This window comes from Maniola hyperantus, chromosome 11 (assembly GCF_902806685.2).
Source record: "Maniola hyperantus chromosome 11, iAphHyp1.2, whole genome shotgun sequence".
Classification (NCBI taxonomy): domain Eukaryota; kingdom Metazoa; phylum Arthropoda; class Insecta; order Lepidoptera; family Nymphalidae; genus Maniola; species Maniola hyperantus.
The window spans coordinates 11,938,772-11,952,290 of NC_048546.1; the positions used below are offsets into that span (position 1 = coordinate 11,938,772).

The 13,519-nt window shown below is 36.7% G+C and overlaps 2 protein-coding genes across 2 annotated transcripts in view; one reads left to right on the forward strand and one right to left on the reverse strand.

The window, feature by feature from the left end:
- LOC117986511 (5'-3' exonuclease PLD3-like) overlaps window positions 1–13,519 on the reverse strand; it is a 47,663-nt gene that overhangs the window by 33,777 nt on the left and 367 nt on the right.
- Window positions 1–13,519, forward strand: part of Mms19 (MMS19 nucleotide excision repair protein) — a 404,347-nt gene that overhangs the window by 2,473 nt on the left and 388,355 nt on the right. The window lies entirely within an intron of this gene.

Consider the following 13,519-nt stretch of genomic DNA (forward strand, 5'->3'; position numbering starts at 1 on the left):
AACTTTAAATGGCATAGTTTGGACTTTGGAGACATGTCGACGCCAGACGCTGCGATGTACCTACTTTACTTACCTACACAAAGATCAATTGATTTTATTATTAACTTTTGCCAGAACTTCCCAAATATTTTTTGTACACTGAGGATAAGATTCTGGACTTTGGCAAGTCCATGTTTAGTGTTTTTCCTAATTTCCTGTGGAAAAGGATAGAATTATTTTTTTGCGTTCAGTTTAATTTAGAAATTTGTGTATTATCTAAGTAGTAGCTATGTCAGATAATAAGAGATAGAGGTAGGCCGAGAATCGAGATAAGAGAATAACCGGAAATTGGGTCGTTCCTAGTTCATACAAATAACGTTTACACAGCACTACTATGCAAGCTTAATTTTTTCATACAAATTCATTTATTCATTTGTCAATACAGTGGGTATACTTAGATGTTAGTGTAAGTACAAAATAATTATGGATACTATATTGCATATTATTATATATCATGGAATTCCGCAAAGCCTCTGTCTTGCTTCTATATCCAAAATAACACCGTAGCGTAGATATAATGTATGAGAAAAATTGCAGACATAGTGTGGTAGTTGTTACCACTATAGGAAGTATGTAATTATGTAACAGATTTAAAGCACTTGGGGCCTAGGGGGATTACTAGTCACGTATATTCTATATCCAAATGTAGACAAGTAGGTTAAAAGCAAAGCGGTCAAGGGCGACCAGCTTGGCACCACATAACCCAACCCTTTTATTATCGTTATACAGTAGGTGCCTGCCTACTTACGATCTACTGGGTAATCTAATGATACTTACTTACTATCATCCTCATCATCATGATCAACCCATCAATACTCGTATACGTAGGAGAAGGGTTTTTGGCCATAGTTCTACCACGCTGCACTGGCCAAGAGCGGACTGGCAGACTTCTCAGACCTTTGAGAACATTATGAAGAACTCTCAGGCATGCAGGTTTCCTCACGATGTTTTCCTTTACCGCTAAGGTATCTATTTAATTGCATATACATTATATACACATATATAACTCAGAAAAGTTAGCGGCGCGTAGGTACTTAGCTACAATAGTCTTACATATTTAGTGAAGCTGAAAATTATAAACAAAGTAAGCGTCAATATAATTGATCGAAAGTCCTAGTACCAGTTTTCATGAATCATTTAACAACTAAAAAAATTACAAACTCACAAATTTTTGTCCCCTATGTAACTACACCCCTTTAGGTGTATCTTAAATCCTTCCAAAAATCCTTTCTTAGGGGATGCCTCCTACGTCATAATAGCCTAGCTGTTAGTCAAATTTAAGCTGATCCATCCTGTATAGTTTGAGTTGTGCGTCATAGATCAGTCAGTCAGTCAGTCACCTTTTCCTTTTAATTATATTCGTATTAGACGACGGAAACTATTTCTTTATACACTTTTTCCTTCTAATTAAATCACGAACAATAATAAAATAACAGCAAAACATATAAATATACGAGTGCATGTTAGGGTAGTGATCTTGAATTACTGTAAGGCTTCGAGGGTGCAGCGAAAAAGTTTATTGCACGTGGACACGCTCCGTTGCACTTTATGTACCTACCTTTATGTACATTACAAAGGCATGCAAATCGACCTTCGATATAAAGCGAGTTATTCATTACTCAATATGGAAGTAAAATAGGGGTTTGAAAGTGTAGTCCATGCGGACGAAGTCGCAGGACTAAGCTAGTACTTAAATGTATGTCGAGACGTGAAGATAACGGCGCAGCATATATTCAGCGAGCATTCCATACGGGCGATGCATATTGCATACTCTATTATGTAAAAGTTACCCTGTATTTGCATATCCTGTCCAAACCTCTACTCTAGGACACGCTACGTATAACTTACTAGCTGATGCCCACGACTTCATCCTCGTGGATTTAGGTTTATGAAAATTCCGTGGGAACTCTTTAATTTCCCGGGATAAAAAGTAGCCTATTTCACTTTCCTCGTCTTTGACTATACCCATGCACAAAATCACGTCGATCCATTGCTCCGTTGCGACGTGCTTGAAGGACAAACCAACAAACCATAAACCAACAAACAAACATACTTTCAGCATTTATAATGGGAGTAGTGATAGGCCTTTTGTTTACAAAATGATAAACACTTTTCTGAAAATTGAGAAAGCTTTCGTACGAAATAAACTTCGTTTTCTGATCTCATCTCTTGCGGATAGTTGAAACATCATCTCACGTTTTCACTAAATTTATTTTCTTGGCGAATTCCGAGAAAATACGAGCAAATGTCGAGATCGATGTGAAACAAATTGGATGAGTGTTCTATTACTGAAGTGGAAACGTAAATTTAATTTGTGAGTATTGCCTTAGGTAGGTACATTTTATGATGAAGTAAATTGTAGTAATCGTTGCATTATAATATACAAAATCTAAATATATAAAAGGAAAAGGTGACGAACTGACTGATCTATCAACGCACAGCTCAAACTACAAGACGGATCGAGCTGAAATTTGGCATGCAGTCAGATACCTATGTCATAGGCATCCGCTAAGATTTGTGTAGTCCATGCAGACGAACGAAGTCGCGAGCAGGAGCTAGTCTATACATATAAATACCTGACTGACTGATCTACCAACGCGCAGTCCAGCCCGCTGAAGTTAGAAACTTGACATGACAGTGGGGTTCTTATAAGACGTAAGCACTATAAGCAGAGGTCGTGAACTGTGACGTAAGCATGAGTGCTTCTCAATATAATCAGTCAGTGGTTGAGAAAGACTTTTCCGAAATTTCACCCCTATATAAAAGTTTGTGGGAAAGTCTGTTATTTTAAAAGTTATATCCATGACAAAAAGAATTTGGGCTTTCGGTTAGAAAAATAAAGACGTCATACGTTACGTTACGATACGTTAGAAAAAACACGTGCTTTGAAAATTCCACCGCCTCAACGATTTTAGGAAATTCCACTCAAGTGAAGCCTACTATTCTCAATGTTTCCATTGAGAGAATAATTGGAATAAACATGTACCCAATCAAATAATCATATATAGTCATCCATTTAACCTGCTCAACATGAAATTAATAATAAGCACCTATGCCATGTATAAGCAGTGTGTATTTCTCATTAGTTTGGGCCGCTACAGATCAAAGTTCTATCGCACCATCATCATTATCAACCTATTGCTACAGAGCAGGTGTCTCCTCCCAGAATGAGAAGCGTTAAAGCCACGCAGTCCATCCACCACAAAAAACCGACTTCGATACGCAAACACTAAAAATTGAAAAATAATTTAATTTATTACCGAATATATTATGTATACAAGAGTTAATACAGTTCCATAATAATACTTTTTGGTGCCGGTGCCAATTAGCTTTAGCTGCGCGAATCGTCTAGACTTCATATTTTTATGAGACTCCACAATGGCACCTCATTGGCACCAACCCCAAAAAATATTATTATGGAACTATATTAACTCTTGTATACATAATATATTCGGTAATAAATTAAATTATTTTTCAATTTTTAGTGTTTGCGTATCGAAGTCGGTTTTTATTTTTTTTGTAAAAAAATTTTATTTTACAATTTTTAGTGGCCCCATGGAATTATGCTATGACTGCTTAAAAATCTACTGTTTACTAAGCTATTACACTGATCGCGAGCAATTTACTCTTATCCGTTGAGGAGTTCCAGTATCTATCTTCGAAGATGTTCATCAGATCTTCACCAAATTTAAATGGGACCAACTTTGAAGTATACCCTTTCAAACAAAAAAAGAATTTTCAAAATCGGTCCAGGCGTCTTCGAGTAATCGGGGAACATACATAAAAAAAAAAAAAAAGATTCCGACGAATTGAGAACCTCCTCCTTTTTTTGAAGTCGGTTAAAAAAGAACTCCCAGGCATGCAGGTTACCTCACGATATTTTCCTTCTCCGTTTAAAGCAAGTGATATTTAATTGATTAAAACGCACATAACTGGAAAAGTTAGGGATGTAGCCCCCGACCCGTATATGATGCGGACGTCCTAACCACTAGGCTATCACATAGTGTCTACTGCATACTTAATAGGAAAGCTATTAAAATCAACTTTGTTTAACGGATTAATAAAACGAACTATTAGGTGGAGCCTACATCAGTTGCACCCCCAGGTTGGAAGCCTTGACCCCGGCCGACAGGCAGGTGGCATTTACGAAGGAAACCTTATAAAAAATATAAACCTATAAGACTACTTAGAGTTAACATTATTCACAAATGGATTACATTTTCTAAAAGAGCTACATTTTCTACGTAGAGATTATGGAAAGTTTGCACTTTCGTATTCTCATGCAAATGTTAACTACCCTTTTAACTTAACTGTCTAGCTAGGTAGTATGAAAATGATAGGTATCACTACTGAATGTTAAAAATACGAAAGTGTATTTGTTTGTTTGTTCATCCGTCAATCACGCTGCAACGGAGCAACGGTATCCAAAGAGTTTCCTCGGGATTTTTCTTAAACCTAAATCCACGCGGACGAATTTACGGGCATCAGCTAGTTAAGTATATATTTTTAAATATTAGTATACAAACGTCCATAACATACTTTTGAAAAGTAGGTAAAAAATATTTAATACTTAGTGCAACTTTGACAAAAATCTATTGACATACGAGTAGATAATATGCGTAAAATCGATTGCAAGATAGAAGTTCCGGATTCATATTGCATTGGGAGACTCTTGTAAGAATCTATTTTGTATGCAGCCAGACAATAAAAATCAAACGATGTGTATAAAGTACGCGACAGATCGAGATGGCACTCGGGGTGGGGACGCCCCGCACACACGCGCAGCCCCCGCGATAACCCGGTGCGAGATAGCGCGACTGACGTGCGGCGCGTCCCCCCCACCTCATACCACGATTGCCATCTCTACCTGTCGCGTGCTATAAGTATAGTCTACTTACGAGTATCTACTTTGGAGTTTTCATCATCTAGAATCTAGTCAGGCGAGCGGCTAGACTCACCGGACGCACCATAAAGTGCGCTAGACCTATGAATAATACATACTTAATATTATAAGCTACGATGCAATACATAGAAAAGTATACCCAACATATAAAAAATTCACGCTTACATCGTTACATTTTTTATTCGAATCAATTTCACAATCATGTCATGTCACACGTGTTCAGAAATGTACACACTGCGTGGCTGAATCAACTGGGGTTGCCTCGTCTAAAAACGAATGTTTTTGTGCAGTATAGTCACTGCTCGACTAATACAAGGTACGCTAGACCTGCGATTGCTGACCTGTTCGACTTAGGGGTTGAATTATCAAAAATACTTTCTTAGCGGATGCCTACGTCATAATAGCTATCTGCATGCCAAATTTCAGCCCAATCTGTCCAGCAGTTTGAGCTGTGCGTTGATAGATCAGTCAGTCAGTCAGTCAGTCAATCAATCACCTTTTCGTTCTATATATTTAGATTAAATATGTCAATATCGCCAATAGGCTTAGATGGTGTTCAAAAATCGACCAGTGAAACTCTCGTATGGTGAAATGTAGACTGCAGTGATGACTCGCAAGTTGCAACTGATATCTGTACAGTTTTATTGATAAACGCGTCAGATTTTTTAGCATAAGACCACTTTATATAATAATTGCTTTGCAAGACTTCGTACTTCTATAATAGCATATGGGTCTCCATGGCAAATGGATCAAAACTCAAAAATGTAACAAATGTATGGTTTCAAAATATAAAAGCGTAGTACGCCTACAACAGTGCTACACTTCTTCGTAGCAACAACAAGATAATTATATTATGGTACCTAATTTAGGTCACAACACTACACGGTCGCTAAAGAAGGAGATTGTAAGTACCCCGTAGTTTTGGGAATGTAGGCTATTAGCATAATTAGTAGGAAAACTATACTGCAGTACTCAACAGACTAAGTATACAAACACTATGTGCTACTTGTTCAATCAGAAGTCGAATTGTTGTAAACATAAGTATGTATAGGTGTACATATTAATATTCTGAAACGACTATAGCCGTTAGATTTAATATATTATGTATAGTTAACTGAAAAATTAAAAAACACGATAGTTCTACCAAAAACTAGGAATCGAGGGAAATTTTTTCCCCGTTGGGAATGTGACTGAACGGGAACAACCCTGAAAACATTACACTCCTTTTTTTGGGCAGTCGTGTAAAAATATCGCCATCGCATTTTATGCCCTGTCCAATACTTCTATACTTTGATAGAAAATAAAACTAAACTAAACTAAATTAACAGGTCTAAATCTAATGCCATCCTTTTCCGCGAGCAGCATTATGAAAGGGATAGCAATAGATTTAGGCGTGTCATTTTAGTTTAGGTTAGAGATTGTGTACAATGGAATTAGCCACTAGCTTACATATTAAAAACATAGTGATTCTTTTACCAAACGATTACTACATTATATACATTAGATTTAGAAGCCACATAATTACCACATAGGCAGTTAGAATTTTCTATTTCAGAAATTTCACGTTACAATAAACCATTAGCATATTTAAGTAGATGGAAAAATCTTTGACGTAGCTTAACGGTCACGCTAGTTGATAAAGAAAATACCTACTCACCGACTACCATCAAAACCTACAATAGTCCAAAGAAATGTTTCACGAAGAGAAAATACTTACCTAAAATGAAATGAAAATATTACATCGATCTTTAGAAAAAGATACGGTTTCGTAGAGCGTTGTCTCTGTCGTTGACAAAACGTCACATACCTATGTATGGGTGACAAAGACAACGCTCTACAAAGCCGAAATTTCATTCTAAATGTCGATGTACAATATTTCGTGCCGGCTACTGTATTTTATTTGCAGGAAAAATCGTAAACCAAACTTTTCTTTCTAGCACATTCGATAGTTTTATATAAAGAAAATAAGTGTATCATGTAAAATATCAGCCGATAAGAAATGATACAACGAGAACTAACCTACTTCAGTGCTTTTACTTTGTCCTTAGAGGCAATCGATTTTATCCTGTCTTTACTGTCAGAGTGAACTAGAGTGAGGAAACTCTCAGTTTGATCCTGAATCGACGATATTTTAGGCCTTGACGTTTTCTTAAATTGTTACAAGTTCCCTAACTGTCGTAAACTGTGGTAGGTATTGTGAAAAGCAAACATAATACTGTTTATATGTATTCCACTCATTCTACCTTAGTATATTTATATCGAATCTGGTTCGGTATCTTATCATCTGGCTAGGTACGATACTCATGTGGCTACGCTGGCAACGCGATTTAGCTTTCCAATGCGATGCCGCGTAGACACGGATGCCTAGGTTAGTATAGGTTTAATAAAACTGCAATAAGTACTCTTTCTAGGTGAGCCCGCTTTATCGAAATACAAAATTGTAGACTGGAAACAGTTTGAATAATATTGTACGTACCAAATTCGTAGAGGATATCCGGTGCTACAGAAACCGTAGCAGTTTCGTAGAATTAAATGCAGACTTCTAAGTCAACTTCATAAAGTTAGCAGCAACAGAGTAAATTCGTGATGCTCTCAGTGAATTAGGTCACAGAACTAAACCGCTAAAGAGAGAGTTACAAATTGCTTTTGTAAAGTAGGTTACTGAACACTGCATTAAGACACCGACCGGGCATGTTGGCTGTCACGTTTATAACTCAACAACAAGAAACTCTAACGTCGTTGTAATTTCCGACCATTCGAATAGAATTTTAATGTATTTAAATAGGTTACGTTCTTTGAACAACTTTTCTAAAGTCGATTTGTAAGCAAATATTTTGGCCTATCTTCGACACAAAAAGTCTTAAGTAAAATGATATTTTTAAATGCTTATGTTGTTTCTGTGAAGTATTTTTCAGCTACTTACTTTTAATTGACCGATTTAATTGAAATTTTACGGATAAGGTGGTTGAGATGGTAATAAATAATTATATAAGGTATCATAGAGCGTGTCTAATGATTCAGATGAGATGTGGAATCTGGTATTTGACAACAAGTCAAATCAGTGTCTTTTTATCAAACGTCAAAACACGCGGCGAATTTCTATAAAATACTGGCATGTGACGTCACAACGATTTGACGTGTTTTTTAGTTTAATCGATAATTTAAAATGATTATTTATTACACTTAAAACTAACAAACGACGCGGATTTTACGTATGTCGGAAGGCACTCTATTTGATAATCACTGAGAAATAATTTCTTGTTGACATAGGCAAATACCATATTCTGTGTTGGTATACATATATGGCAGACACACAATAATATGGTCACTCCAAATACAGGACCAGACTACGGAGGTCACTCCGAGAGTGCGGCAGGGAGATGTTATCTCCCCAAATCTGACTTTAAAACTATAGCAAAAAACTTTAATCCATGTTGACGAAATCGCGAACAGAAGCTAGTAAGCAATAAACAGAAATAATCTGTGAAAACAAAGAGCTTAGCCGCGAGATTCTTAAACATTCAAAAACTAATTCCTGCGAACGAAGTCGGGAATTAAAACTATTAGTAGTAGCAATTAACACAAATAATTATCCATCGATTTTTATATTCATTAGAGGTTAAATGTCACGACCCGCATCCCGCATCTAAGGTCCTTTGAATTCGAACCCTTGTTAAAACTTTGAAGAGAACTTACGGCACTTGATTATTGCCGGCTCGAAGGTCTTGCAAATTGAACTGACAAGTCCTATTGTCTAGATGTAATATGCAAGGATAATATAGTCTGCTTTTCAATTTTAAATAATGCTTTCAAGCTTTTCGCAACTTCAGCCGCGTGAATTTAGGTTTTTTAAAAATCCCGTAAGAACCTTCTGTCTTGTCTGAAGAAGAAAGACCCGCCAAAATCGGTTCAGCTGTTTCGAAGATTAGCCCAAGATTAGGCCAAAAATGTTACAAAATAACAAACAGACACTTTAAGAATGTATAATATGAGATTTAACGACCGTAATAAGCATTAGTTGACTTTACTAAAAGGCCGCTAATTTTTTCCCACAGTTAGGTTTGTATGGATCTGATTAACTTGGCACTAAAATAGGTAAATATAAGTATAGTCCGCGACAGGTTGAGATGACAATCGGCGTATGAGGCGGGGGGACGCCCTGCACACCCATACGACACCCACGCTCGCCCGCACCGGGTTAGCGCGGGAGCTGTGCGGATGTGCGGGGCGTTTCCTCCCATTGCCATCTCGACCTGTCGCGTACTATATATTATTATTAGTTATGGTTTTTTAATATGACGACTTGCCGACTTTCTAGCGGCTTGACCTTTCTTAATTCATTTGGTCACATAGACACCGACTGCCTACAACATGCGTTCAACTACAACTTTGTGGCTTAAAGTCGATGGCTTTTTTGCGATGAAGTAACATAACAAGAAGTGACATTTTGCCCATAGAGCAAAATATATCAAAAAAGTCAATTTGTAATAAAGAACTCTTCCACTCAGAGACGGTATTCATATGAATCGCTGAGAAATGAATTTGCGAGCTCACGCATCATTAAATCGCGCGTTCAAATATTTAATTGCCCATGCAGCAAAATGGAATAAAAGGTCGTAAGTTGACCGAATCATATTATTCTTTAGAGGGTCAAGGGTGATTGACCTCTGTAAAACATACGATAGATTTCAGGTACAAGTCAATTAGATCTAATGATTTTAGGCTTATTTCGTGCCCGGGATCGAGCCCCAGACCCACCGACTAAAAAACAGACGTCTTAACCACTAGGCTATCAGCCCTATACTAGGCTATCACCGCTTGACCTTTTGTTATTATATAATCACCAAGAATCCGTATTTAGGTAGACCATGTAAGTTGTTACCTAACAAAATACCTACCCTAATTTGGTTCACAGGCAAATTCCGAGAGCGAGAAGTCGTAATCAGTTTTCTAAGAACCAAGTTTCATGCAAGAAAGCAATTAATTTTACAGGTTCGTGGAACATACTAAGTGTAAACCATAGGCAAGAACAAAAGCCAATTTACGTTCGCGCGGTAAAGTATCGGATTTTGGACAGCTATTAGTCATTGATATAAGAAATCAAAGATACACAGTTCCTCAGATTTAATAGTAAATCTTAAAACATGCTCATTTTTATTTACGTACGAATACATTGTACAAATACTGGTCAGAACACGCATTACAAAGGCTTTCATAGCTTTAATTTTAAGTGTACCTACGTAATTAATTAAAATTTTATCACCATTACATCTTACAAATTCAACAACCGACCGTCATTAGTGTACAACGGTACCCAATTTGAATAAATTATTTGACTTGATTTGACTTGAAGCCATTTTTATTTATTTAATCTTTGTAGCTAAAATTACTTAGTTAATTTCATTATTGTCTGAGAAATCTTATAAATAATGATTTTCTGTGTAACGGTAAAAGATTTCTATAACTGTTCTAAACTTCAACTTTACAGCTCTTAGTTTAATTTTAAAATACCTATACAGACTAACAGACTGACACACAGATACATGGACAGACGGACAGAACGAAAATATAACTAAATGTTTTACTAAGGAACCCTAAAAATGTATATAACCGAAGATTCTAAATCTGCGCACGTAGTTACGCATTTATTTTGCTCGAATACTATTTTTTACGGTAAACTGCGTTAAAACATCAGTAAAATACATAAACTTTAATAAAGCTTTTATGAATAGCAGCGCATTTGTAAAATATCTGTCACTGGTCCAAGACACCCATTGATGTTAGAAGAGCCAGCCCTTATTCTGAGAGGACACACTACCGAGAATCAGCATTGGTCGTTATTTTCGGGGAAAAAATTGGATTTCGTAAATCAATGGCGTCAGGAACCTCAGCCCTTACTCTGAGAGGACACAAGGAGAATCAGCAGTGGTCGTTATTTTTGAAAAAAAAAAATATTGGATTTCGTATATCAATGGCGCCAGGTAGTGGGTGGAACCTCGTTAAGTTCCCGAAAAACGAAGACAAAAGGCACGTCTAATACGAAAATAATTGGATCAAGGTCGAACGGCTGGGGCAGAGTGTATGCAGTCGCCGCGATGTCTTACTCTACGTACAAAATCGATATACCGGCAACGGCAGCACGGCACGCTATGACAAAAAAGCATTAAACTTAAAAAAAACTATACGCCAGGGCGTTCACCTCAAGATGAATCAGCTTGCAGAAATTTATACGCCGCTGCACAACACTAGGTACACTGAAACTTGTCACTTGAGTACCACACACGTCGTAGTTAATTGTGTTTTAAGTTTAACGTTTACTTAGCGTAAGGTATCGGTAATATCGTTTATTGTCGATGGACATTGAAGGTGTACTGGACTCACCTCGCGCGCTATGCATCTTTTAGACAGGACGGACGACAAGGACGTAGGCTGAAGTTACATTTTTATCGGCAAATAACAACTTTTGGTATTTTCCCGGCACAGACTTCTAAAAAAATTATAGAAATAATAGCTATCTCTTGTCTCATATATATTTTAACTACACAAATTTCAACCCCCTATTTAACCCCTTAAGGCTTGAGTTTTCAAAAAATCCTCTCTTAGCGGATGTCTGCGTCACAGTAGCCTAGCCGCATGCCAAATTTCTTAATAAACGCTGAAATATTATTGTAAAATTGTTTTTCTGTCGCTTGGTATATTTTAATGTTGTAATAGGTACGTTTATGTTTATGAACTCAAAATTTTCTCCTTTTTCATTTGCCACCCCACTTGATACGATAGCAAAAAAAATTGAGACACCCACTTTTTAGGTGCAACATCCGCCATATTGATTTTATTCATTTAAAATGTAGCGTATGTTATACCCGGACCATAACAACGAATCAATTGACGCCTCATTCATCAAAATCGGCCAGGTAGTTTAGCCGCTACAGTGGTACGCAGATAAATACAAACCTACACAGGTACATACACTGTAACACTGCCAAAATCATAAAGCGAGGTTTAGACTAGCAAGAACTTCTTGCAAGTTATTCCGCAAGTACTTGCAGAATTGTTTACACTACGAGCAATATTGTACATGTAGGTACATACATTTGTGACTTGAGGCAAGTCCAGCAAGTTACAAAACTTGCGGAAATGAGCTTGACGTGATTGTTTACATGGTAGAAATAGCTTGCGGAAGTCAACTTCTGCAAGTTTTGTTGCTAATCTAAACTTCGCTTTAATGTGTCATAAAGAACCCTTCCTTGTGGCTTTGCCGGAGTCGGGTAAAAAATGATTAATGCTATGCAAAATACGAATACACCTGCCTTTCCCAATAACGCACAATGATGTTTTCCTAGACTTCTGAGTTTCTGACAAATCACGCTCTTTTAACACTTCTATACATTTTCTAAATTTCGTGTTTCCCTAGCTAGGTTACTCGTAAGCTAAAGTTCGCGTGTAGGCGTTGAATCAATCACGAATTTCATAGTTTTATCATTACAACTGTCATAAAATTAACGATATTTGTTTCATGCCGTACCGGAGGGGGCATCAATAACTCAAAATGGATTTTTCCTTCATCATGATCAACCCATCGCCAGCCCACTACTGAGAGCGGGTCTCCTCTAAGAATCACAGTCCACCAAGCTCGTAAAGTGCGAATAAGCAGATTTCACACACCATTGAGTATGTATGTTCTAAATTACATAGCTTTAGCTGAGAATTAAGCAGTTAACGTTTTTTGTCATATGTAACATTATAAATCTTACCATAACATTACCTAGTCACTACACTAATAATATTCGATTCGAGTACCTTTGTCCAATTAAAATGTCGATATTTTATACATTTAGAAAAACAGTGAAACATAGTTTATAATTAGGTAAAACTATAAATAATACTGCTTTGTCATCTAGTTCCGATCTATGCTCACAAGGCTTAGCTCATCCAGAAGTTATAGTAGGTATAAAATCGATTACAATATTATTTGTACCGAAACGTGACAAACAGGGGTAACCGAAAAGAAAGCAAGACGTTTCGCAAGTAAATGACTCGTAGCAGGCGTAGCAGTGCTACGAGATATATTCCTCCCTCTCCCTTATACAGACTACAGTGCATGTATGTAGATATGACTTTATTAAATTTTCATACAAAAAGCGATAATGTTTTTCTCCCCGTAAATATACCTAGTGTTAGAGCGTATCAAATTGTTGTTCCAGTTTGTTGTCGGCGGTCGCAAGTTTGATTACCGCTAAGGTTGTAAGACTTACCTAACTATCTTATGACAAATATTTATTTAATTAATGCAATTTTTTTAGAAAACGTCGTTGTATTGCTACGAGCTGGTAAAAATGTGGTATTTATTTAAATGTGATAATACCCTGAGTTTAACATCATCGAAATATAAAAATATATTAAGACTTTGACTTAAAATAATACAATACTTATTAAAAAATAGCATTAGAACTATAGTGAGTAGGTCGAATATTCAATATAAATAGGTACCCCTGAAATTAGTCGGGAATACTCCGACAAATAAGTGAAGTTATGACATTTTATATTACTAACGTTTCTAACAAATAAACAATAATC